Source organism: Protopterus annectens, chromosome 4.part0 (genome assembly GCF_019279795.1).
Source record: "Protopterus annectens isolate FY-2018-M chromosome 4.part0, PAN1.0, whole genome shotgun sequence".
In the NCBI taxonomy this organism is placed as follows: Eukaryota; Metazoa; Chordata; order Ceratodontiformes; family Protopteridae; genus Protopterus; species Protopterus annectens.
Window position 1 is genome coordinate 1,209,711,491 of NC_056733.1, and position 24,538 is coordinate 1,209,736,028.

A 24,538-nucleotide genomic window follows, 5' to 3' on the forward strand; every position below is an offset into this window, starting at 1 on the left:
TCTGATTATTATTAGCAAAAAACTACGGTCACTCATAAAATCGTCTAAGGCCAGCTTCGAGAGAAAAATTGCACAGGACACTAAGGATAATCACAAGGCTTTCTTTAGTTATGTTAGAAACCTGGGTGGGAATTCCCAGATATGCTCAGAATTAGTCCAAAATGACAAAAAATACACCGAACCCACAGACATTGCCAACATCCTAGCTGACAGGTTCAGCGCAAACTTCTCCCCCCCTTCCCCAACAAAAGGGCAAATATCTATCCCAGCAGAGTGCTGCCCCCTGACATCTCAGATGCTCAGGTAAGAGCCGCCCTCTCCAAAGCAAAACACACCATCAATGGGACCAGACGGTGTCCCGGCTGCGCCCTACATGAACTCCAAGAAGAACTAAACCCAAACATAAAACTACTGTTCAATCTCAGCCTTACTACAGGATATGTACCCAAAGAGTGGCGTACAGCAACAGTGGTCCCTCTCCACAAAGGTGGTGCCTCAACGGATCCTGGAAACTATCGCCCCATAAGCCTGACTAGCTTGGTCTGCAAAGCTATGGAAAGGATCATCATGGACCTCATAAATAAAGATATTGGGGACCTACAGACACTGGATCCTACCCAGTTCGGCTTTGTTAAGGGCAGATCATGCCTCTTAAACCTGGTCGATTTCTTTGAAACAGTCACCAAGGCCATTGACGAGGGGAAGGCGGTCCACACAGCCTACCTGGACCTCGCAAAAGCCTTCGATACAATACCCCACTCGGGCATTATAGATAAGCTCACCAGCTTAAATATAAACCCCTATGTCACTAGATGGGTTGCAAACTGGCTCAAGGATAGAACCCACATGGTTAGAATTGCTGGAGCCATGTCGGACTCCAAACCAGTTACAAGTGACATCCCACAATGCTCAGTCCTGGGACCTCTCTTGTTCAGTATATATTTCTCGGAGGTACAGGCCAACATGGAAGGACTGTGGCTGACCAAGTTCGCAGATGACTGCAAACTGGGTGCCATAATCAACTCTCCAGCCAACACAAGCGTCCTACAAAAGGGCCTCATAGAAACAGACAACTGGTGCCAGAGCCATGGCCTTAAGCTAAACACCAAAAAGTGTATAGTCATCCCCTTCGGCAAAAACAAAGTGCCCACAAATTACCACATAGATGGTAATCCATTAAGTACAGAAGAAGTAATTAGGGACCTGGGGACCCAAGTTGATAGCAATCTCTCATTCGACAACCACATGGCCAAAGTGGTTAGAAAAACATTTTATATAGCCCACCTAATCATGAAGGGATTCACATCTAGATCAGGGGAGGTCATCGTGCCTCTTTACTCATCCCTCATCAGGCCCATAATTGAGTACAATGCCCCTTTTGGGATGTACCTTATCAGACACCTGCAGCAACTGGAAAGACCCCAAAAGTACCTCACCAAGAGGATCAAAGGGCTCAAATAGATGCCATATGCTGCCTGGTTAAAAAAACTCCAGCTCTACTCAGTGGCATACCGCCTGCTCAGAGGCGATCTGTGCCTGACGTATAAAGCCATGTCCAACCCGGAATTAATGGACATGCTGCACCTCAGAAAATCCAAATCCCATCGAGCTATGCGCTCGAGAGACTTGAACCTCAACACTGAAATAAATAGGACATGCTGGAGGGACAGATTCATAACCCAGAGGCTCCCTTCAGTCTGGAATAAAATCCCAGTCCAGGTTAGGCAGAGTCCCTCATTGACTCTCTTCAAGAGGAATCTTGATGAGTGGATGGGAGATCGTAGGTTTACCCCAGGTATCACTTCTGTGTCACTGTTAGACAGAGGCACAGTATACCAACCTCGAAAAAGGGCATAGCAAAATGAATTTAAAATGGGTGGCGAAAGCTAAACACACTCTGGCTAGGCTTGTAAATGCCCTAGGGCAGATAGCCTAGTATGAACCTATGAACCTATGAACCTATGAAAACATTATTTTCCTGTTTTTAACCCTTTTTCAATTGAACTTTTCTTTTTAACCATTTTCACTAACTTCTAATCTACTTTCCCTCTCCCCTTCCCCTTTATATTTATTAATTGCATTTTCTACTTGATTAGTGTCATTATTCTACTTTTTATCTTTTTGTTTTTTTTTTTGTCTTGTTGCAATTTCTCTTTACTGTGTACCTGTTCTATACTCTGTCCTTCTATATTATATTCTAAACTTTTCTCATTCTCACAATCCATTCATAAATGAAACGTTTGCATTTATAACATTTATTTTCACATTTTCTAGCATCATGACCAGTCTCCCTACATAAATAACATTTCTTTTTATCACAGTTACTTACAAAATGTCACTCCCTCCCACAGAGAAAAAACATGTTTTTGGTTGTCCCCGATATTTAACAACAGGTCTATGACCATCAACATTAATTATGCTAGGAACATGCATAATTTTTCCATTTTGCATTTACACCTTTCCATCATATCTCCTCAAGCCAAATTATTCCCTGTCTCTGGCTCACTCTGGTATACAAATGCTTTCAATATATCATCCCACAACCCTCTTGAGTGGAGGGTTATAATAATAACATCTTCTGTAGCTCCTCAGGCCTTGAATCTCTGAACAAATTTTTCTGAAAAATATCTTCCGTATTGTCTATCCCATCTCCCGCTTGCTTTTTCATGTCAATTTTCTCCTTCTCTACTTTTGAAAATGACTTTGAGGAGTTATCATTTACCTCTGTACCACATTCCTCCATTGCCGTGTTTTGCATGTCATTCTGCCTGCCACCAGGAATGGAATGGACACTCTCGCTCATCAACTGCATGCACCATGAGCGTTGCAGTAATATCACATTTGGTCTCCCCTGATAAGACGCTACCAGCCTATTGGGAATAACCCAGTCAACAACATGATAACAAAATAAATGCTTACAAAACATCAATCTCTCCCTTCAAAACTACAAGCAGGGTAATCTCATTACTTTCTCTTGATAGCAAAACATCTCATATCCATTTCAAGTTTTCAGTGGGACTTTCTAAGCTTTTTTGTCCTGCTTTTGTATCCTCTAGAGACTCATCTTCAGAACCATCTCCCTTGAGACAGAGAGTACAATCTGACCTTTTCTACAGACAATGGCCTTAATATATACCAAAAGGTACCTGCTTCCTATTAGATCCCATGGAAAACTTCTTCTAGCTTTCCTTTATGCTCAGTATATCTCTCCGAGAATTGGTAAAGGCAACCCAGGCAGATGCAACCCCATAATAAGTAATGTATTTTCTAGGCTCAGTAATCACTATGCCACTACACACACAAACACACACAGACACACACACACACACACACACACACACACACACACACACACACACACACACACACGTGTATCTGTGTATGCATGTCTGCATATCTATGTCTATATCTGCACATATAGTAATATATACCCATAGTTTATTTTCTGGAAAGAGTTATTCATTTGATTTGTAAGAATCGATGTCTATGGTTTACAACATTTAAAATAGGTGGGGGGCTACGCCCCCCACGCCCCAATTACTATATATACTAACTCCAGGATTGCACTACAGTGGTGAACAGGGGATATACCTGTTTAGAAGAAATGAGTTTCAGTCAAATGAGTTTTCAGTGAAGTGAGCTTTCAGTGAATTGTGCTCAGGCAATTCATTTTCAGTGAAATGAGGCTTTGATGAAATGAGTTTCAGTGAAATGTGTTTTCTATTAAACAAAGTAGACCCCGTATATAAATATATATATATATATATATATATATATATATATATATATATATATATATATATGTGTGTGTATATACACATATACATATATGGTTCCCCTTCAAAACATCTAAATCTCATAGCATCGAATCTCAAAACACTGAGATCACAACATCGAAAACCCAAAACATCTAAAACTCATAACATCAAAAACTCAGAACTCTGAAACTTTGCATCACAACATCGAAAACTACAAAGCACATGTAAATAACATCCCCTCCACCTATAACAACACCAAACTAACAAACACACTTTTTACTATGTTTCTGCAGGGGGGCAACCCCCCCCTGCACCCCCATGTGGGAGCTCTGCCCCCAACCTTTACATAAAGTAAATATACCAACTCCGGGATCACACTATAGTGAGAAAAAGTTAATTTGATAACCCCACTGTATCATGATCACCCTAAAGAATGTACACATAATGTCTAAATTACTTATCTGTATGGCCTAACAACATGTACAGAATGTCAAATTAAACACTGTATAAGTAGTATAAATTCCTACATGATATAAATAATAACTATATAAATAAAAACTGGATCTTATAATGATAGAGATTTGATGTTATGAGATTTAGATGTTTTGAAGTGGAACCACACACACACACACACACACACACACACACACACACACACATATATATATGTGTGTGTGTGTGTATATGTGTGTGTGCGTGTGTGGTGTGTGTGTGTGTGCGTGTGTGTGTGTGTGTGTGTGTGTGTGTGTGTGTGTGTGTATGTATGTGTGTGTTTGTGTGTGTGTATGGATCTACTTTCAAATTTTGAATGCCCACTTTACTGAAATGCAGAATATTGAGACGAGAATATCGAAATGTAATTACCCAAAAGCTCAGAATATTGAGTCATCTTATAATGTTGAATACGGAGAAGTAAATGTAATTCCGTGTTGTAAAGTGTTTTAAAGAAGGTATATGGTAGTTGGTGAAATAGTGTACTGTCGCTTTAAGGTTTTGTGTTGAGGACATACAGAGAGATGGCGGAAGTAATGGTGAAGTTGCTGGTTTGAGTGGAGAGGTGTTTACAGTGTAACTGGTAAAATACCAGAATAATAGGGAATAATTTACAGGTAAGTTTTGGAGTTAGAATGGAAAGATCATTTTGTTTGATGTAAATCCATAGTGGTTGACGTACAGTGTATCCATACTTTACCATTATCTGAAATGTAGTGCAATCTCAGAGTTGGTTTATTTTCTGAATGCAGTGCAATCTCAGAGTTTTTATATTTAATTTGAGGGGAATCGGTATGGGTATGTATGGTTTGTAGGTATGGAAAAATAGTTGTAGTTTTGGCTTGGTGTAGAGTAGGGAGGTTCAGTTTGCTTTGTTATGTTCAATATTGTGGGAGTTGATTTTGTGAAGTTTCAGGTATTTGACTGTTTGTGTTTGTGGTCTCAATGTTTTGCATTTTGGTGAAGTGGGCATTCAAAATTTGAAAGTAGATCCATATATAAATAAATGCTAGAAACTCATCACATCACAGTTTCTCACTGCAACAACAAAACTGGCTTGAACTTCCACTCTTTCTCAACTACCTCCACTTAATTACTGCACATAAAATACTATATAAACCAACAGCTTGTCCAGCTCTCTCCTCTATATTAACACTGTACCATCCAAACAGACACCTTAGATCTGAAAACAAAATTCTACTTAAAGTCAATAAACCTCAACTTCCAGCTGGCCAAATGTTTTACTCCTTCACTACCTCCAAACTTTGGAATAACCTCCCAACCTCAATAACCTCTATCTCTTACCCTGCTCTCTTTAAAAAATGCCTCAGACAACACCTCTTTACCTGCTGGTTATGCCCATGACAAAAATAACTCTTCTTCTCTTCTCACTACTCCCACTCTCTGGGGCTACAGGTATGCACTCTTAGCAGGTCTGCAGCCATTCCTATGATTGTTACTACACTGCCTACACAGATTTAAATGCATGTAAATAATTGTATATGATGTTACTGTTTTTTCTGCTTCCCAACCAGTAATGTCTATGGAATCTATATGACCAAAAGTACATGTTAATATCATCTATGGACTACCATAAAACTGCAATGGAATTGCTATAAAACTGTAAATAGGGCTACATTTTTGATATTTGTATTTTTGATATTTGTATTTCTGTAATGTTGACCTTTATGTGGAGTTTTTCTCCCCGGGCCTCCACTGAAAATGGGCTCACCTAGGCCCAGTGGACTTTCCCGGTAAACAAATGCAATAAATAAATAAATATATATATATATATATATATATATATATATATATATGGGTCTACTTCATATGGTCGACATTCATTTGGTCGACAGTTCAGATGGTCGAAACTCATTTGGTTGATGGCTCATTTGGTCGACAACCAGTATTCAAGGCACTTAACAGGGATTTGCCCCCCTCCCCAAAGTTGTGTGACCCTGGAGTTGAGATATATATATATATATATATATATATATATATATATATATATATATATATATATAGGTAGGGGGGTGGGGGGCACACCCATCCTCATTGGGGGGTGTGGAGGGTGAAGCCCCCCCACCTACATTCATTTAAAATGTTCAGTTTTTGTTGTATTTTCATGTTTTAAATGAATATTAAGCAAATATTAGTGGGGGGCTTGTAGTTTATACACATTTCTGCTCTTTTTCAGCAGGTTGCACTGTGGTTACAATCTTGAATCTCAGTACAGAACATATAGTTTTCTTACATTTCTAAGGCAAGCATACAAATCATATTACTATTCACAAATTACATAAAATTATTTACAACATTGTAGCAAGCTGGGTGGCAGCCTTCACAGCTGGATATGGTATAAAAGCTCAAATACAAACACATTGTTCTCAAGATAAAACAGCATTACTCAACTTATGTTTAGAAAAAAAATGGCTAATATCAAAATGAATATCTAATACTGCTGTAAGTGCAAGGCTGTCATGGATAAAGAGCATTACAAGAGTAAACCTAAATACCTTGATGAAACAGTAGTTTTGAATTTCTGACAGTATAGCAGTGCCAGACACCTGGAAGGTAGAGTATCACATTTGTATTCAGTAATAACTGATAAAGTAACCTAATGTTTTACAGGACATGCTACTCATTACAAATAATCAGCATTATCACGTATGGAATACCATTGAAGAAAAAGAATATATCAAATATTTTGGTATGAATACCATTTTAAGCATCAATTAGATTTTGTGGAGGAGGGGTTATGGGATGAGTATAGTGTTAACGAATTAGGCAAAATAAATGTTAAAAGTATATAACCCAGGTAGGGAAGGTTCTTGACTATTGATTTGACATATAATAACATGACAATGAAGTGTATTAATGCTTATCACATTAATAAGGAAATATCTAAACACTATTATTAAGCCTACTTTACCTTGCCTTTATTTGCAGTGTGAAGTATTTTAACATAGCTCTGTAGATCTTGTGTGATAAGGAAGAATGCTGGAAAATGCTGAAAAAATATTGAGAACCTACCTGGTCAGTCATGAAAAAAATAAAGTGTGGAATACATATAAGCTAAAATAGAGATATTAGGTACTGATTACATATTTTATGTAAACAGGGATAGCATAGGACGTTCTGAATGAAATATGAAGTTTAATGACAATTTACTGATAGGTATGAATCTGAAGCTGTGTTAACTTCTATAAGACAGTGTTTATAAGTGAAAATATTTCCAAAAGAATTCAAACAAGTTAGAGTATGTAGATGAAAAAGGAAGAGAAGTGACTAATTGAAAAAGTAAGACTTGTATGAAAATGCGTACATGGGAATGCTTGAACTGTGCTTCTTCAAAACAGGATTAGTCAATGCAATTGCAACTATTACTTCAACCACTGAGCAAAAGTGGATTTGATCAAGAAGTACTCCAGTGTTTCCAAAACTACCTCCGCAAGAAGATGTTTGTACTATCCTCTAGCATTGCTACCTCTGAGAAAGGATCTACAACAGAAGGAGCTCCATAGTGTTAAGCACTAACATTATTTTTTTATTTTTTGTATATGTTAACAAGGTTGGTGAGGTAATCTACTGACCCTTTTAGAGAATTTCAAACACCCTTAACATGGCATAGTTAATAAAAGAGGCAGAAATAACCAGTACATTTGATTAAGTAAAGTTGAAATAAACAAGCAAGTACAACAACATTTCCAAGACTATAATAACAATTCCTAAGACTTACAGTGCATGAATTAATATGAAATTCACAATACTTACAGCCAGGCACAGTTCAAAAGAGTAATGTGGAAAAAAATTAAGTTAAATTCATAAATACATGCAAGTACTCTGAGCATCCATTTGATGGAGAACATAATAACAAGAAAGGAGAAGTACATTTTGTACAAAAGAAAAAAAAAACACTGTGAGCAAAGAACAGAATCATTACTAGGGTGGTGTGAAGGGGCAAAAACCCAGGGCACAAAGTGTTAGGGGGCATGATGGTGTTAAATGCAGCATTTACAATCTATACTAAAGTATAAACTGTAGCAATTCCTTTCTACATTTCTGGCAAGAAGTTTGCTACAGTTTAAAAAGACAGACAAGTGCCCCCGCAGAAGAACTTTTTTTTCCAAGTCAGAAGACCTTTCTATGGGGAAGTGACTCTTTGCTTAGCAGTCTGCCTTCCACGTGTTTGAAAGAACACAGAGTGCACAACAAACTGATAAAAGCAAAAAAGAAAAGAGCCAGCAATTAATGCACCTGACTTTATTAACAGATTAAGTGCTTTCATCCCAGTACAGTGGACTTTATCAGAATAACATGAAATCTAAGCCACCCAGCTTTATACCATTTAGCAACCACATGACCAGAACTATTAGTGAGTTAATCAAAGAATTTAAAAAGACATTACTCCATTTAATAGCAAATACACAATGAATACTTTTAATTTCAACACACTGATAATAGACACCATGTCATTTAGTCCTGAGAAAATAGTAGTATTGCATTTCAGCTGCCAATTGAGTTCCTTATATTCGAGGAATTCATCAGATGGTCCACCCCTGGGACCTAAATCGATGTTGACCATGTCAATGATGGTAAACTTAAAAGAATGAGAGGGATGGTTTTTAACATTTTTATTTATGCAGGGCATTTGGCCATGGTGGTACAGCGGTTAGCGTTGTCACCTCACAGCAAGAGGTTCTCCGGTTCGATTCTCGGCTGGGGTGCCTTCTGTGTGGAGTCTGCATGTCCTCCCTGTGGTCATGTGGGTTTCCTCCAGGTGCTCCGGTTTCCTCCCACATCCCAAAAACATGCAGTAGGTGGATTGGACACTCTAAATTGGCCCTAGGTGTGAGTGTGTGTGCGCATGTGTGCCTGCTGTGGAAGGTTGGGTGCCGGGCTGGCAACTCGACACTGTAAAACTCCACTGCCATCATGAGCAGACAGATGATCCGCTGTGGCGACCCCTAACTGGGAAAAGCCGAAAAAAGAAGAAGAATTTATACAGGGCATTCTTTGCATCCCTCCTTTGAATATCATATTAATGTTGGTAAATTCTCCTTCTCAATGCCCTTTTCATTTTACCTATATAAAACCTTTTGCACAATGAAACTTGGCCACATATGCGTTTCATGCTTTTAAAAAGTATTCATTGTGTATTTGTTATTAAATGGGGTAATGTCTTTTTAAATTCTTTGATTAACTCACTAATAGGTCTGGTCATGTGGTTGCTAAATGGTAAAAAGCTGGGTGGTTCTAGATTTGATGTTATTCTGATGAAATCCTGCACCTGACTCTGCATGTCACAGAAGTACAACAAATGCCCTGTTCAGAGTTTTACACTTCTTGCTTCCACGGGAAATCAATATTCTGTGATTTAAGTGGACATCACCTTGGTAACAGCACTGATATATTCACATAGCTCACAACATATCATTATTATCAATGACATGGCTATATCAGGGACAGGTTCACCCCTGGAATAACACACAGAGAATATGATTGTCCAAGAATGAATTAAGAAGAAGGAAATGGAATTAAAAAAAATGAAACAGAAAAGGTAAGAAGCCATGATGTGTCAGTCTCTTCCAGACATATACCTGCTATGCTTAATGAAAAATCCATCCCTGGATGAGACTTCGTCTCACTCCAGTGTGTATTCAGGTGTATATTCTACTAATTGATAACTTTACTGTTTTTACTATTTGTCTTTTACTTCATTTGACACCCTCTTAACACCCTCATATATTACAACATCCCCCATAAAAAGGATGCTCATACTCAAAATGGATAAATCTATTACAACAATGCCAACCTATTCCCCAGGTTTTGTACTGAGTAAATATTTATAATTGAACAGTGCTTATCTTCTCCATAAATCAATAATACTGTTGCCCTTCCTTCTTGAACAAGAATAGTTCTAAACTCTTATTTAAAAAAAAACTGCTGAAAAAAGCCATACTTAAAAATTGCATCCTCCTTAGTTTCCAACATATCTCCCACTGCACAGATTTTTCATCTGATTTGCGTTCAGTATAGCCTAAGAACTTCATACTCCAGTTGTAGTATGATTGCTTGCCTTTTTATGATTTTTCAAACCATTAGTACACACAGACACCATTTTTGTATCATAGCCTTCCTTCATTCTTTCAAATACATTTTCTACAGCAGTTACAAATACAGTTCCTGTCCATCTTTCATCCACTTCACCTTCTGTATATTTCAAATGTTCAAAAGTGTTTTACAAACTGAGACACTTTAGCTTTCTCATTGTAGAAAGTTACCTCTTGTTTATTCTTTTCTACAATTTCTCTGCATGAGGTCTGACTGCTTCTGCCGTTTGTAATTTCCATTCACATTTGCACTTTGCACAAAAGATGACCAACTTCTTACACACAGACACAATTATTCTGTGGATAGCCATTATGTTTATGTTAGTCCAAGCATTTAAAACATTCAAAACATTTCCTAAAATGTCTGCAGTATTCAGCTGAATGCCCACTGTTGTTACACTTTTCTAAAGCTTAATCAATAGGTTTGTTATAAATGTCTGAAAAAGTCACACCAGTGCATGAGGGGACTTACTATTTTTTCATGGTCAAATCGCTTAACCTCTCCTTCTCAGCTCCTCATCTAATTCTTTTTTTTTTTTTTTTTTTTTGAAAGAGGTACAGGAGTTTGCATTGCAGGAAACTCAATGAATCAAATCATGTTGTTTCACCATCTACATTCTGAATTGCACCCTCATTCTTTTAAGAAGGCAGTGATACCAAAATCTATACAAAGGAATCAGAACAATCACATATTCAGCTCTTACATACACCAAAACATGAGTGTTTGTCATTACACTGATTTAAGATAACAGGACAATTGATGGTGGTTGTGGTGGGGGTGATCAGTTAGATGCCCACATGTAATGAGTTGGTAGTTAGAGTAGAAGTGAGCCAGCAATGCCAACTTACACATCCTGTCAAGTACAAAGGCAGTCAGGTACACTGTAGTCTTACAACCAATAGGAGAAGTCTTCTACATAAAGCACCTGAACCAAGAGTGTGTAGAGTGTGTGAGTGTGTGAGTGCGTGTGTGTGTGCGTGCGTGCGTGTGTGTGTGTGTGTGTGTGTGTGTGTGTGTGTGTGTGTGTGTGTGTGTGTCTGTGTGTGTGTATGTGCATGTCTGCGTTTGTGTGAGTGTGTCTGTGTCTATGTGAGTGTGGGGGTGCTTTGCTAACAGGGCACATGGGCTGCTTGGGAGAATGCTTGTGTGTGGTCAGGTCTGGCAGCAGAGTGTTGGATTCAGAGACATGGTTATAAGCCAAAATTGAGATCTTTCTCTTGTGGTGACACTTGTCTCTGAATCATATTTTCTCACCATTGTGCTAATTGACCAACCTATGTTGGGCAAATAGAATGAGAAATGAGGATTTTAGTGAATTCTAGGGATTCTTCCACAGCTAAAGTAAAAGTAACAGAATTCAGAGCCATCATTGACTTTTATGACTCAGGTAACGACCTTTTATAACTTTGTATGTCTTGTCTCAAATTTACAGCAGTGTACATCAATCAAAGCTTTTATAACTTAAGTTTCAAAATCTTGATAAAAACAGAAGTGAGATATTGCACTCTACTCAAAACTTTTAAGCTGAAAGTTACTTCTCTGTCTTCCTAAGCCAGTGGCATACCTCTCAACTGTACAGATTTTCACAGAATGTCCAGATTTTTGCCTCACATTTTCAGTCAGTTCCTCATAAAAATTGTGTTTTTTGGACAAATCGTTGGGATGATTTAAGGATTAAAATCAATACATAATGACAATCATATGAGTTTCAAACTTCATACCCTTCAGAAAATGTATGGTACCACACACTCTGTTATTCTAGCAACTTTCTAACTTTATAAGGGAAATATTTAAAATTTGTTCCTATTTTTAGGCCATTGTCACCCCCATTTTGTCAGGCTTTGTCCAGATTTCTTGCAGTAAAGGTTGAGAGGTATGAACAAGGCTCTGTTGTAGGAAATTAATAACATAGTCTGTTTTCAGATACCTTGTTTAGATTTATCACTTCCAGTTCTAGTGACTCTACTGCAATTTGTTTACCAGTGATGACATGTCTGTATCTAGCAGGAATTAAAATGTATACATTTTTGATTTATTGTTAATCAGATACTGTCACATATAAATAAAGTTACCAGCCTTACACTATTGTTAACTATAAACCATCTCGAGCAAAACAGATGAGCTAGCATTCCAAGTGACAGGAGCTGGTGATTAGGTTTTTTATGTTTGTGAAGTCAGCATCTTTCAGACATGTAGTCTTGTAAACTGCATTGCTATATTTATTTCTAAGCTTTTTTTTTTAATGTAGGACATGCACATTTCAACTGTGTTTAATAAATTCTAGTATCTTCTTATTTGTCAGAACCATCAAACATGTATATGGCAATCATACATTAAAGAGAGGCATCCTACAAGTTTGTTGGGTAGAAAAGTTATACTGTGTGTTTCAGGTGTTATGTCAAAAGCATTCACTCACAGAACTGAAACAAACTATTCAAAACAGGGTATTCAAAATAGGGAATAAAACTGAAATAAAAAATTGACCATTATCGTTTTTCCCCCTTGTCCTGCAGCTGTTGACAGGGAGAGAGCTGATCACATCAAGAAGAAGTTGTCACCGTGGGAGCCATCAGATATTTTTCTGTTTATGAATGCAATCCCTTTGTGATTTAGCTGAGGGCCTACTTTGACTCCCTGTGTATGTATACAGTCATGCACACAAAAATAAGAATGAGACAATATAAATAAGAAAATAAAATTTCGGTCTGTGACACACACACACACACACACACACACAGTTCTGGAAATTCACACCCACCCACAAAGCCTCCCACACTCAGTAATACTGACATAAATACTCACTCATACACCCACACACATGCTCCATCACTCACATCCTGATTTGTACCTAACTACCTTAGTGGCCACACAGGCAGACACACACAGACATGTACAGACACATACACACATACATAAGTCCAGCCATATACAGACATTAACACTCCACCACCCCTATGATTTTGTTGAACTTACCTGCATTGCAAGTACTCTCGTAGGAATGAATGGGTGGATGCCTTTTTTTATGCTAGTCACTTTTTCCTCCTTTAGTAATATTTTACTCAGCCAATCCATCAAATTGGAAGCCATGGACATTTCTGGGGAGAGGATATGGCTAGTTAACATTAGCTACTCCAACAGACTGCCACATTAGCATATAGCTTCATCTGCTAGACTGATCTCAGAACTAGGCCCCCGTGAAGGGAGAAATTCTGTGTTACTGTGCTCAATTTTTCATCAATGAATCATGGGAGAAATATTTCTTTCTTTCTTTGTGAAATGCTGCACTGAATGCCAAATTAAAGAAAAAAAAAAAAAAAAAAAAAAAAAATATATATATATATATATATATATATATATATGTGTGTACAAATATATGTATAATATATATATCTGTGTGTGTGTATATATATATATATATATATATATATATATATATATATATATATATATATATATGTATAGATATATGTAAAATGCCAGACTGTCTGGTAGTATGAACTACAAATCTATGTTTCATAAATCTGGATTAAAAGTGCTGTTAATGATTAAGATTAGAATTTTATTTATTTATTTTACATTTGTTGACCGGGCTAGTCTAACTGGATATATGTCCATTTTCAGTAGAGGCCCGGGGGAGATAAGCTCCGATGAAAACAATAACAAAATCACATATACAAATTAAGGTAAGTAATGCACAATGCAGGTACATTAGTGAGAGTAATCAAAGAGGTCAGAAGTATATAACATAGTGTAAAATAATCAGGTATAAGTAGTGTGCTGCACATGCAGTTTCAATAGATAATATAGAAGCGAGAAGGCAGCTGATTATATACAATTAATTAGTACAAAAGTATTCACATTAATGAAATTAAGAAGATGTAAGTAATAGTATGTAGAAGGAGAAGGCTTGCTGTTATTAAGAAAAGGATCTTGATTACTGAGAAGAGGAGGGTAGGCTGAACCTAGTAAGAAGAGCTAGTTGCATTGATAACATTTAATGGCAGCTATCTTGAATCTACTAAATTTTGAAAACAAAACAAAAAATGATCTAATGACTCTCCACCTTATGAAAGAAGAGGAAAATACTTATCCCAGTAAGGTGATTTTAATGTGAGAATCATGAAATCAGCTGTCATGAAGGTTACTGAATTTTATTTTCTTATTTATATTGTCCACATTCAGATTATGGAAAAATTATTTTCTAAGTCTTATTAAAAAGTTTACATCTCACCGACATCAGGACAGTGCCTAATTTCCCCTCAATGTCCAGAATTTGTTAAAAAGAAGTCATGTCTGTGGTCAGGGTTGATATTAGCATTTTGGGGGGCCCCCAGCAAATGTCAAGTTGGAGGCCCCTTAGAAACTTCAGTCTAAGTATTACCCTGTCACGGCCACCCCTCCTACATGACTTTGTAATTCATGTTGCAGAGTTTTAGGAGTAGTACGCACAGACTGAACTGTAGCTACAACGCACTTATATATCAACAGGCCTGTGAACCACAATATCTTGGCCCATCCCACAGAGGGACATTCACAGTAACTGACATTTAGTTGCAACAGTGAAACAGTGCAACAACTCTACGTACAGAGATGAACCTAAGTGAAACAGTGCCCTAGTCACTGCCTATTGTTTCAACCCATACACCCAGACACACACCTTCTGGTGCTCCTCTCTGTTTCCCACTATCTAGGGTTCTTCACACCATGCGCATTACTTTTTTCTTCCTTTTCTTACATTTTGCCATACTTTTCAGCTTTTTCAAGAAGCCACAATTTTCTATATGCTCTGAAGTGTATTTTGAAGTTTTTTTTTTCTTTTTACACAACCTTTTCATCCAATGATGGCCTGAACAGAAATTATGACTAAGGAAAGAAATTCAGTGCTTCTGTTCGACTTTAGTTTTCCTTGCATCTTTTCAACATACATTTCCTGACCATGACAGTACAGTAAAAATTGTTTAGGAAATAACTTAATTAAGCCAGGATCCTCAGTAGCCATAGGGTTATAGATACACTAGGATCCATTTTAGAGCATGTTTCCAACCTTTTAATCCAATGGTGTCCTGAACAAAAATAATGACTAAAAAAGTATTTCACTCTTTATTTTTTTCTTTCAAGGAAGACATAAGCTGTGCCGTGGCAAAATAGTAGCTCACAATAAACTAACAAGACAATTATTGTTAGGATACACTACACAAATCCTATCTGGGAATACTGCCTGTCTCCCTACTCCCCCTCCAAAAAAAGACGAGACTCTCCCTGCCTGTACATCCCTCTTATGTTAGATTGGGATGAAAATAGAGATTCAAATGGACACAGTCATGTATTTCAAGTCACTGTTGTTATGTATAATATACATAGCATGCCTCCATACTCCTCACCCTTGCTCCCCAAAAGGCAGGCACCTGTATACGTGAATGATGTGTGATTGTGAAGAAATTGAAAAAAAAGATTACAGTAGTCTGTTCCACTTTGTTGCTTCTAGACAGTACACTGCCTCTACACTAGCAATAGTAACCTGCTCTGTACAACTCTGAGGTCTGTGAGAAAAAGACCACACACTCCCCTTTCCAAACACAAGCTATAATGACCTTCTGTGCCTCCTCTAAGGTTTGATTGATATGAAAATTAAATAAGTAATGACCACATAATGCCCTGCCTTCCATACAACATACAGCAACCTTTTATACACATATCTGAGCAGGGCTTGTTTTAGAATAGTTTTGGCTGAGGATGAGGTCACCACTAAGTCCATATCAAAATCCAGTCACACGGTCTGAAGTGGTAGCCACCAGACTCCTAGAAGTTCAAGTGTCTGTATGGTCTGTGATGTATTTTATACCTTACTTTTGAAATGTAATTACTTATTACCTGCATATTTTTGCTGCTGTTTAGAAGAGTTATGTATAAGCCTGGCATTATTGTGCATGTGCACAGATAAATCAGTGATATTTTTTACACAGACACCCGTGCATATGCACACGCACTTGCACGCATACACACACACGCACACACACACACACACACACACACACACACACACACACACACACACACACACTGCACATTCACCTTCAGGGATAACAGATGAATCCTATCTCACCTGCTGCATGTATGTCTGAGATGTTGGAGGTTAACCAGAGCACATGGTATATGCACATGTAAACAAGGAGCATTTGGAGACTCCACACAGTAGAAAACATTGCCAAGAACTCAATAAGAACAAAATATTGTGAAAATGGCACTGCTACTCCCTTCATCATGAGGGCAATGAACAGTGTTTTTCACACACATACTCTTCTTGCCAAATCACCAGATACAGCCACCTTTCATCTGTAAGGTCTATGATTGCGATGGTAACTGAAAAATAATATGGCCAGTTTGTTACATACACCCCCCACACACAAACGCACATGCATACACACACAAGTGTAATAGCAATGCTGATGATGTTTGTGAAAGTGAACAGTTATAGCCAGCTTGTTACTCTTACACTGTAACATGCACTCAGACACACTCACACGCCAGCTTGTTACTCTTACACTGTAACATGCACTCAGACACACACTCACATGCTTAAACACACACACACACACACACACACACACACACACACACACACACACACACACACACACACACACACACACACACACACGCACACACAAGCATAAACCATAGCAATAGTAGTTTGTACTTATTTCAGCAAATATCAATACATACATTGTGTAACACGGGTACTGCCACACCAGAGAGGTGAGTGTTGTTTAACAGCTGTCAAACAGCAGCAGAGGTAAGTCACTTTTATTTTCTCATTGAGGAGTAGTGCACACCTGTCACTCTCCCTGATTTCACAAAATGTCCTTGATTTTGCCTTATAATTTTGCTCTGTTCCTCGTAATAAAAGTTTTACTTGCTGGTAAATCATTCAAGATTACAGATAGTCAATAATTCCAGACATCACAATTTCATAATTTTTATTGTCAAAAACGTACATGTTGAAGCAAAATGTGATATTCTATTACATTTTTAAGTGAATTAGAGCAATATTTGAAAAAGCGTTCCTAGTTGTGTGCCTTTATTCTGCTATTATTTTTTACTTTGCCCAGAATTATTGAGTAAAGATGTTGAGAGTTATACTATTTTGTGTTTTGCCTGTATTTATAAACTACATGAAAAAGAAAAGAAAACCAACCTGCAGATCATAAGCATCAGCTCTTCTTAAAATCCAAGGAACGGACTGAGATCTGTCACTCTGGGCTGCTGATCTCAAGCCCTTACCTTGCGCATGATCACTCACTGATCATCAACTTTATCCTAACAGGGTATATGACAACCATGTGTTAGATAAAGATTGTAATCAGAAAATGAATAATGTTTCCTCTTTTCCCCAGCTAGCAGCAGCTTTTGTGGGGCCTTGACACATTCAAAGATGATTAAAGGGGCCCCCCTGCAGCCATGGGTATTACAGGTGCATAAAGCTGACTATTATGCTAGTTTTAGTGTACAAAATATTTGCCAGCAAGATTTAATTATGTCAAGGTCACTATGTCAGTGGTAAACTATTTAATGAAATTGTGAAGCCTGTTACTTGACAAAACACTCCTTTACTATAAGCAGAAAAATCTGTGAATTTTAAAAGAGATATAAAAAAAGAGTAGTAGTTTTTATTGGTTTGAGAAATATGTAACATGATATCAAAATAAGATAACTTTCTCTGGTTGCTCAGACAAGTGACAGGTATACCTCAGAACACACCTGCTACTGACTTAACCATAACCAGCTTTCTCTAGGGTAGACTCATGAATATGCAGCTGTCAGCTTGGGGTTGTTGTCCCATAATGTGCAGCTGTCAGCTTGGGGTTGTTGTCCCACACTCACAAATGACACCAACGGCATCAATGCACCTGTAAATGCCTATGACAGATTTGTTGATAAACATATGCGATAGGCAAGGAAGTAACTGGAAAAAAGTGCAATTAAGCAAAGGAAAATTAAAGAATATGTGAAACATATATTAAACGCATAAAACAATTTGTACAAGATTAAGAAGCAAAGTGTATAATGTGTAAGGTCGATATGCCTTAAGATGCCAGACAAAAAATAAAACACATTTCAAAGATAATTGTTGCTTAAACTGAATAGAATGCATTGATAATGTACATCATCAGAGCTGGATCATCTCAAATGGAGCTCTAGGCAGGGTAATGGATTCCCCAACAGCCATTCCAGTGTCCCCTTACTTAGCTATTTTTCCCCAGTTACCATAAACACTGTTCACACCTATCAGTGTGCAAACTATTTTCTTCTTTACTTCTACAATGATTACAGAAGTTTGGATTTAATTTAAAACTTTTATTTCAAATTATATAGCACAAACACTGATAACTATTTGCTAAACAAAACAATACAGTCTCACAATGAAAACAGACTTAGCATGAACAATAATAAACTTCTCTGCCCTTGAAACTCACATTCATTGAAACTGCATTGAAACCACATTTATAAAAAATGAATCTGGCCAGTGGAGAATTAAGTTTACCTTTGGGGTGTTTTCAAACCATGGGTCCTTTGCACACATTTTTAGGACCATACATAAGTGCATGTGTTCTTTGATTCACCTTCCTGATTGTGTTAAATTATGTTTCTTGTATAATGCAGCGCTACTTGTAAGAGTGTATATTTAAATTTGTAATTTTGAATGGTACAATGGTACAGCAGTTTGCATTGTTGTGTCACAGCAAGATGATCTCTGGTTCAATCAATTCTCAGCTGAGGTGCCTTCTGTGTGGAGTCTGTATGTCCTGCCTGCATTCGTGTGGGTTTCCTCCAGCTGCTCCAGTTTCCTCCCACATTACAAAGACATGTCTGGAGCATTTCTCCCAGGCCTCCACTAAAAATTGACATGTTCTAAGACGGACTTTCCCGGAAAACAAATGTTAAATAAATAAATACATTTCTAGTAACCAATGAAACAAAACATATGAACCAATAATGACAAAACCACCCATTTAGAACATTTCAACCATAAATGGCCACTCATTCTGTCATTACAATTTATCAACATCAGTCAATATGCACAATGTCTGCAGAAGTAAAACTCATTTAAATAATTCCACATTAAAGAGAACTGTAACTAATAAACGGGTTGCTGCTGGCACACAAGTTTGGATTTCAGTGTTTCATCTACAAATTCACTGTCTGCTACCCTTGAATAATAAATTATGTATATTACATTAAAAAATTATGTGTTGGTAATATTGCAATAGGGAATGGCTGGCAAACTACCAACAGGTTCGTCGTTAGTAGGCATCTCATCCAAAGGATACACTTATTAGTGTAGTTCCCCCTGTATCCTGCATAGGATCATGGGTTCATAGGAAATTACTAGGCTATTGGCCCTGAGGCCCTTACAAGTCTAGCCAAGAATTTAGTCCATGTTCTGACAAGTCAGCACCCAATGCCCTTGTCTAGCAGGGACACAGGTGGAATCCCAGGGGTGTATTTTCTGTTCTCCATTCAGTTATCTGGGTTGTTAAAAAGTGTTAATGAGGTACTCTGCTTGACATGGAGTGGGAGTCTATTCCCCAGAAGGGGGAGTCTCTGGGTCACAAATCTGTCCCACCAACAAGTCCTATTGATGTTACAGACCAGGTTGAAGTCATGCATGTGGGTTACTCGAGTGGAGCTTGACTTTTGGATATGCAGCAGTTCCATCGGGCGGGGTCTGAGATTGCTTTGTATGTCAGACAGAGGTCACTTCTGAGTAGTCTGTAGGAGACTGAGTAGAGGGACACGGCCTTTAGCCTATCTGTGTAGGGTAGATGTTTGATGCCTTGGATTCCCCTGGTGAGGAACCTCTGTGGTCTCTCTAGCTGTTGCATGTGCTTTGTGAGGTACATGCTGAAAGGGGCATTGCACTCAATAATGGGTCTTATAAGGGAAAAATACAGGGATGTTATGACCACCTTATCCCTGGATGAGATACCCTTATGAATGAGGTGGGCAATGTAGAAAGCTTTCTGTACAATGCAGGCAATATGGTGGTCACAAGTCAGTTTGCTATCAACCTGGATGCCCAAGTCCCTCATGACTGATTGCCTGCTTAGGACCTTGTTATTAATGTGATAATTTGTGGGGATGTCACTCTCCGCAAAGGAGATGATGATGATGATGATGATGCATTTTTTGGCATTCAGTTTGAGGCCATGTTTCTGGTACAAGTCATATGTTTTGGTGAGACCCTCTATGAGGATGTCCACATCACTATGGGAACTGATGACAGTGCCTAGCTTGCAGTCATCTGCAAACTTGGTCAGCCATAGCCCACTGGTTTTTGCCTGCACCTCAGAAAAGTATATCCCAAACAACAAAGGCCCCAAGACCGATCCCTGGGGTACATCACTCATTATGGGTCAACTGCTTGAGGTGGCTTCCCTTATTTTCATTAGGTGGGTTCTATCAGTGAGCCAGTTTGCTACTCATCTGGTAACATAGAGATTGATGCCTACTTGAGAGAGTTTATCTATTATACCCGAGTGAGGAATAGCAACGAAAGCTTTAGCCAGGTCAAGGTAGGCAGTGTGCACTATCTTCCCCTCGTCCATGGCTTTGATGACTGTCTCAAAAAAGTCAACTAAATTTAACAGGCATGACCTCCCCTTAATGAAACCAAACTGTGTGGGATCATGGCTTTGCAGATTAGGCTAGTAAGGCTGATGGATTTATAACTTCCTGGATCGGTGGATGCTCCACCTTTGCGCAAAGGGATGACAGTGGCTGTCCTCCACTCAGATGGGCTGAAGCCAGTACTCAGGCTTTGGTCAAATAGGATGCCTAATGGTGCTGCAAGTTTATGTCTGAGTTCATGTAGGATGCAGCCTGGGATGTTACCTGGTCCCATGGAGGCTGTATTTTTTGCCTTTGAGAGGACAGTGATGACTTGCTCCCTAGAGATAAGGGGAGGGGGGCAGGTGCTGGGGATGTCCTGATTTACTGATATGGGGGAGAGAGGGTGAAGTTTACACTGAACCTGTCTGCCAGCAGGTTGGCTACATCTATGGTGTTTGTGTATGTGGTGTCCTTGACCACCAGTTCTGAGCAGATCTGGGTGCTTCCCTTGAGATTGCAGATGTATGCAAAAAAACCCTTGTGATTGTCTTTAGTAGATGTGGCCAGTTTGGACTTGAAGTGTGCGTTGGAGGATTTCACTAATGTTCTTATTTGCTTTTTCAGGCTAAGGAGAGATTGCTTTCAATTAGGCACCTGCTCCTTCTTGGTCATGGACAGCAGTTTTTTCCTTTTATTATAGGTTCATAGGTTCATACTAGGCTATCTGCCCTAGGGCATTTATAAGCCTAGCCAGAATGTGTTTGGCTTTCGCCACCCATTTTAAATTAATTTTGCTATGCCCTTTTTCGAGGTTAGTATACTGTGCCTCTGTCTAACAGTGACACAGATGTGATACCTGGGGTAAACCTACGATCTCCCATCCACTCATCAAGAATCCTTTTGAAGAGAGTCAATGAGGGACTCTGCCTTAGAGTTTATTTATTGCAGATGTCTACCAGACATTTTTACTCTTCCTTGAGGAGGATTTTGTCCTTTCAGGTATTCCTGATTCCATGCAGCTATATAAGTGCTCGTATACTACTCTGGTGTAGGTTTGGACATATGTGCCAGTTCCTATTGAGGGGAAAGGAGCTGTGAAGCTGTTTATACCTTCCCTCAGGAGGTCATAATCAGCTTTCAAGTATTTTTTTTTGTTTGATCCTATCTAGTTGGTAGTCAGGGGAGATGGTGACTTCAAAAGTGACCGCTTTGTGGTCGGATCTTATCAGGGAGGATGGCACTGTAGGGATGCTGCAGTGGTTACTCATGTTGGCTAATACCAAGTCCAAGATATTTTCACCTCTTGTGGGGGTGTCAACCAGCTGGTCCAAGGCATTGCATTGATGAAATCAAGGAATCTCTGGGCATTTGTGTTTTGGCATAAGTAGTTCTCCCATTCTATGGTTGGATAGTTAAATTCGCCCAGGATCAGGGAAAGGGGTTGAATCATGATATATTCAAAGAGGTCCAGATAGGTGGAGTGGGCATCTTGAGTCAAAGTTGGGGGCCTGTAGCTAGCTATAATTTGAATAGGGGCCCTGTCAATGGATGATTGCACCTGGAGTGTCTCCTGTGTGTCATACTGTTTGACCAACCTGGAGGTGTATATGTCTTGTATGTATATTGAAACTCCACCTCCTTTTGTTTTGATGCTCACAGTGTGGGGTCTGTCTCACAATGGAGACTCCAATGAATAATATGTTGGGTTTATGGTCAGGCCTTAGTGAGACACAGGTGTGTGGACTATGTGTGGTGTGTGATATGGTGGGCTGGGGAGTTTGTGTGTGTTTTTGTCACGGAGGTCTCTTTTGTTTGGGTATGTTTTTGTTGAGGACCTCCACATATGTGGTGTGTGTTGTGTAGGCGTGGATGGTGTTTGAAGTGTGGTGTTTTTGTTGACAACCTTCTCAGTACCAGATATACTGGCTTTTGAGGGAGAGAGCATTGACTCTAGGATCATAATGTAATTGCATCTCTCACAAATTGTGTTCCTAGGTGGTAGTAGTAGAGGGTTGTCCATGTACATGAGGCAGTTGCTACACTGTATCAGGATGCCCATATCAATGAGACTGGCAGGAGAAAGAGTAGGAAATTGTCCATCCATATTTGTCAGAAACTGAGAGAAAGAGGTGAAAGAGAGCTAAGAGGGTAAAGGGTGGAAGGTCTAAGAGTAGTATTTCTAGGTGATCACACGAGTGCTACTAAGGGAGAATTTGTAGCCGGAATACTTCACAAAGGGTTAAAAAGAGTGCAGCTGCAGCTCTGTGTGCAGCAAACCTGTATCAGACTATGCTACTCCATTTAAGAGTTAAAAACACAGTAAAACTCACAAAAAACACAGATTAACCACTACAGACAAAAAGCAGAACTCACAGTATGAAAAATACAGTTAAACAGTAATGAAATGCAGTAAAATGCAATTAAACAGTAACGAACTGCAGTAAATAGCAATGAAATACAGATTATCAGCAAATTTGTGGTAAAACAGTACAACTGTGATAAATTATCTCACAATCACAACAGTAAAAAGCATCTCAAATAAAGTATAATGCTACCAACAAGGAGTAACAAATGCGGAAAACTAAATGCAATTGAACACCTAAGCACAAGCAAAATGAAGTAGGAAGAGGCACAACATTTTTTTTTTTTGTAGAAAGTGAGGAGACAATCTACCTGTTGTGGGAAGAGAAACTGCAGCCTTCTGTGCCAAAAGGAAATATGCTACCTATTGCACCACTGACACTGAGCAAAATAGTATTGAAACTCTATCACTGACATTGATAGCCAGTAATCCTCAATGAATAGCGAAAACATACAAACAATAAATAAATAATAAAATTACAGGCAGTTAGTGTGGAGGTTAAAGGCACTTGCCTCCCAATAATTATTAAGTTTCAGGGTTTAACTCTGAGCAGAGACACTTAACTAGACTGATCCCCTAATTAGGGCATTTTACACACACACACACACACACACACACACACACACACACACACACACACACACACACCTCCATCTGCTCTAATGGAAAGAGCAGCTGTGCACTCACCAGAATGGATCCCTGCACTGTGTATCCATTACTAAGGATCCTGTTGCTTTGTATCTCCCTCTGTGGACATTGCCAGCTCCTACAGAAATTTCCCACAGGTTTCTACAGATGATGTTAGGATGTTGTCCTAATGCTGAGGTTACTGGGCCTTATGGAAGTCATGAAGTCCTAATGCTGGCTGTGTTTATGGAAGGAAGTTCTCCCATGAGGTCCTAATGGTGGTGCTTTTTTTTGCTTACCCATTTTTTTTTTTTTATTATTGTTATAGTGAAGCTGGCCTCCAGCTAGCCAACATGGTCCCTAAGCAACTGCCTAGGTCACCTAGTGCTGGATTTGGCTCTGCACATAATAAAAATAACTCATCACAGATGCAAGCAAAAATACTGGAGCATAGTTCAAACAGGAATCATCGTACATACTAACCTGCCAAAAAAGCATGTGGCAACACACACCAAGCCACCGTGATTCAAGACAATGTTCCTATTTATCTGATAGACCAACCACCATACACAGC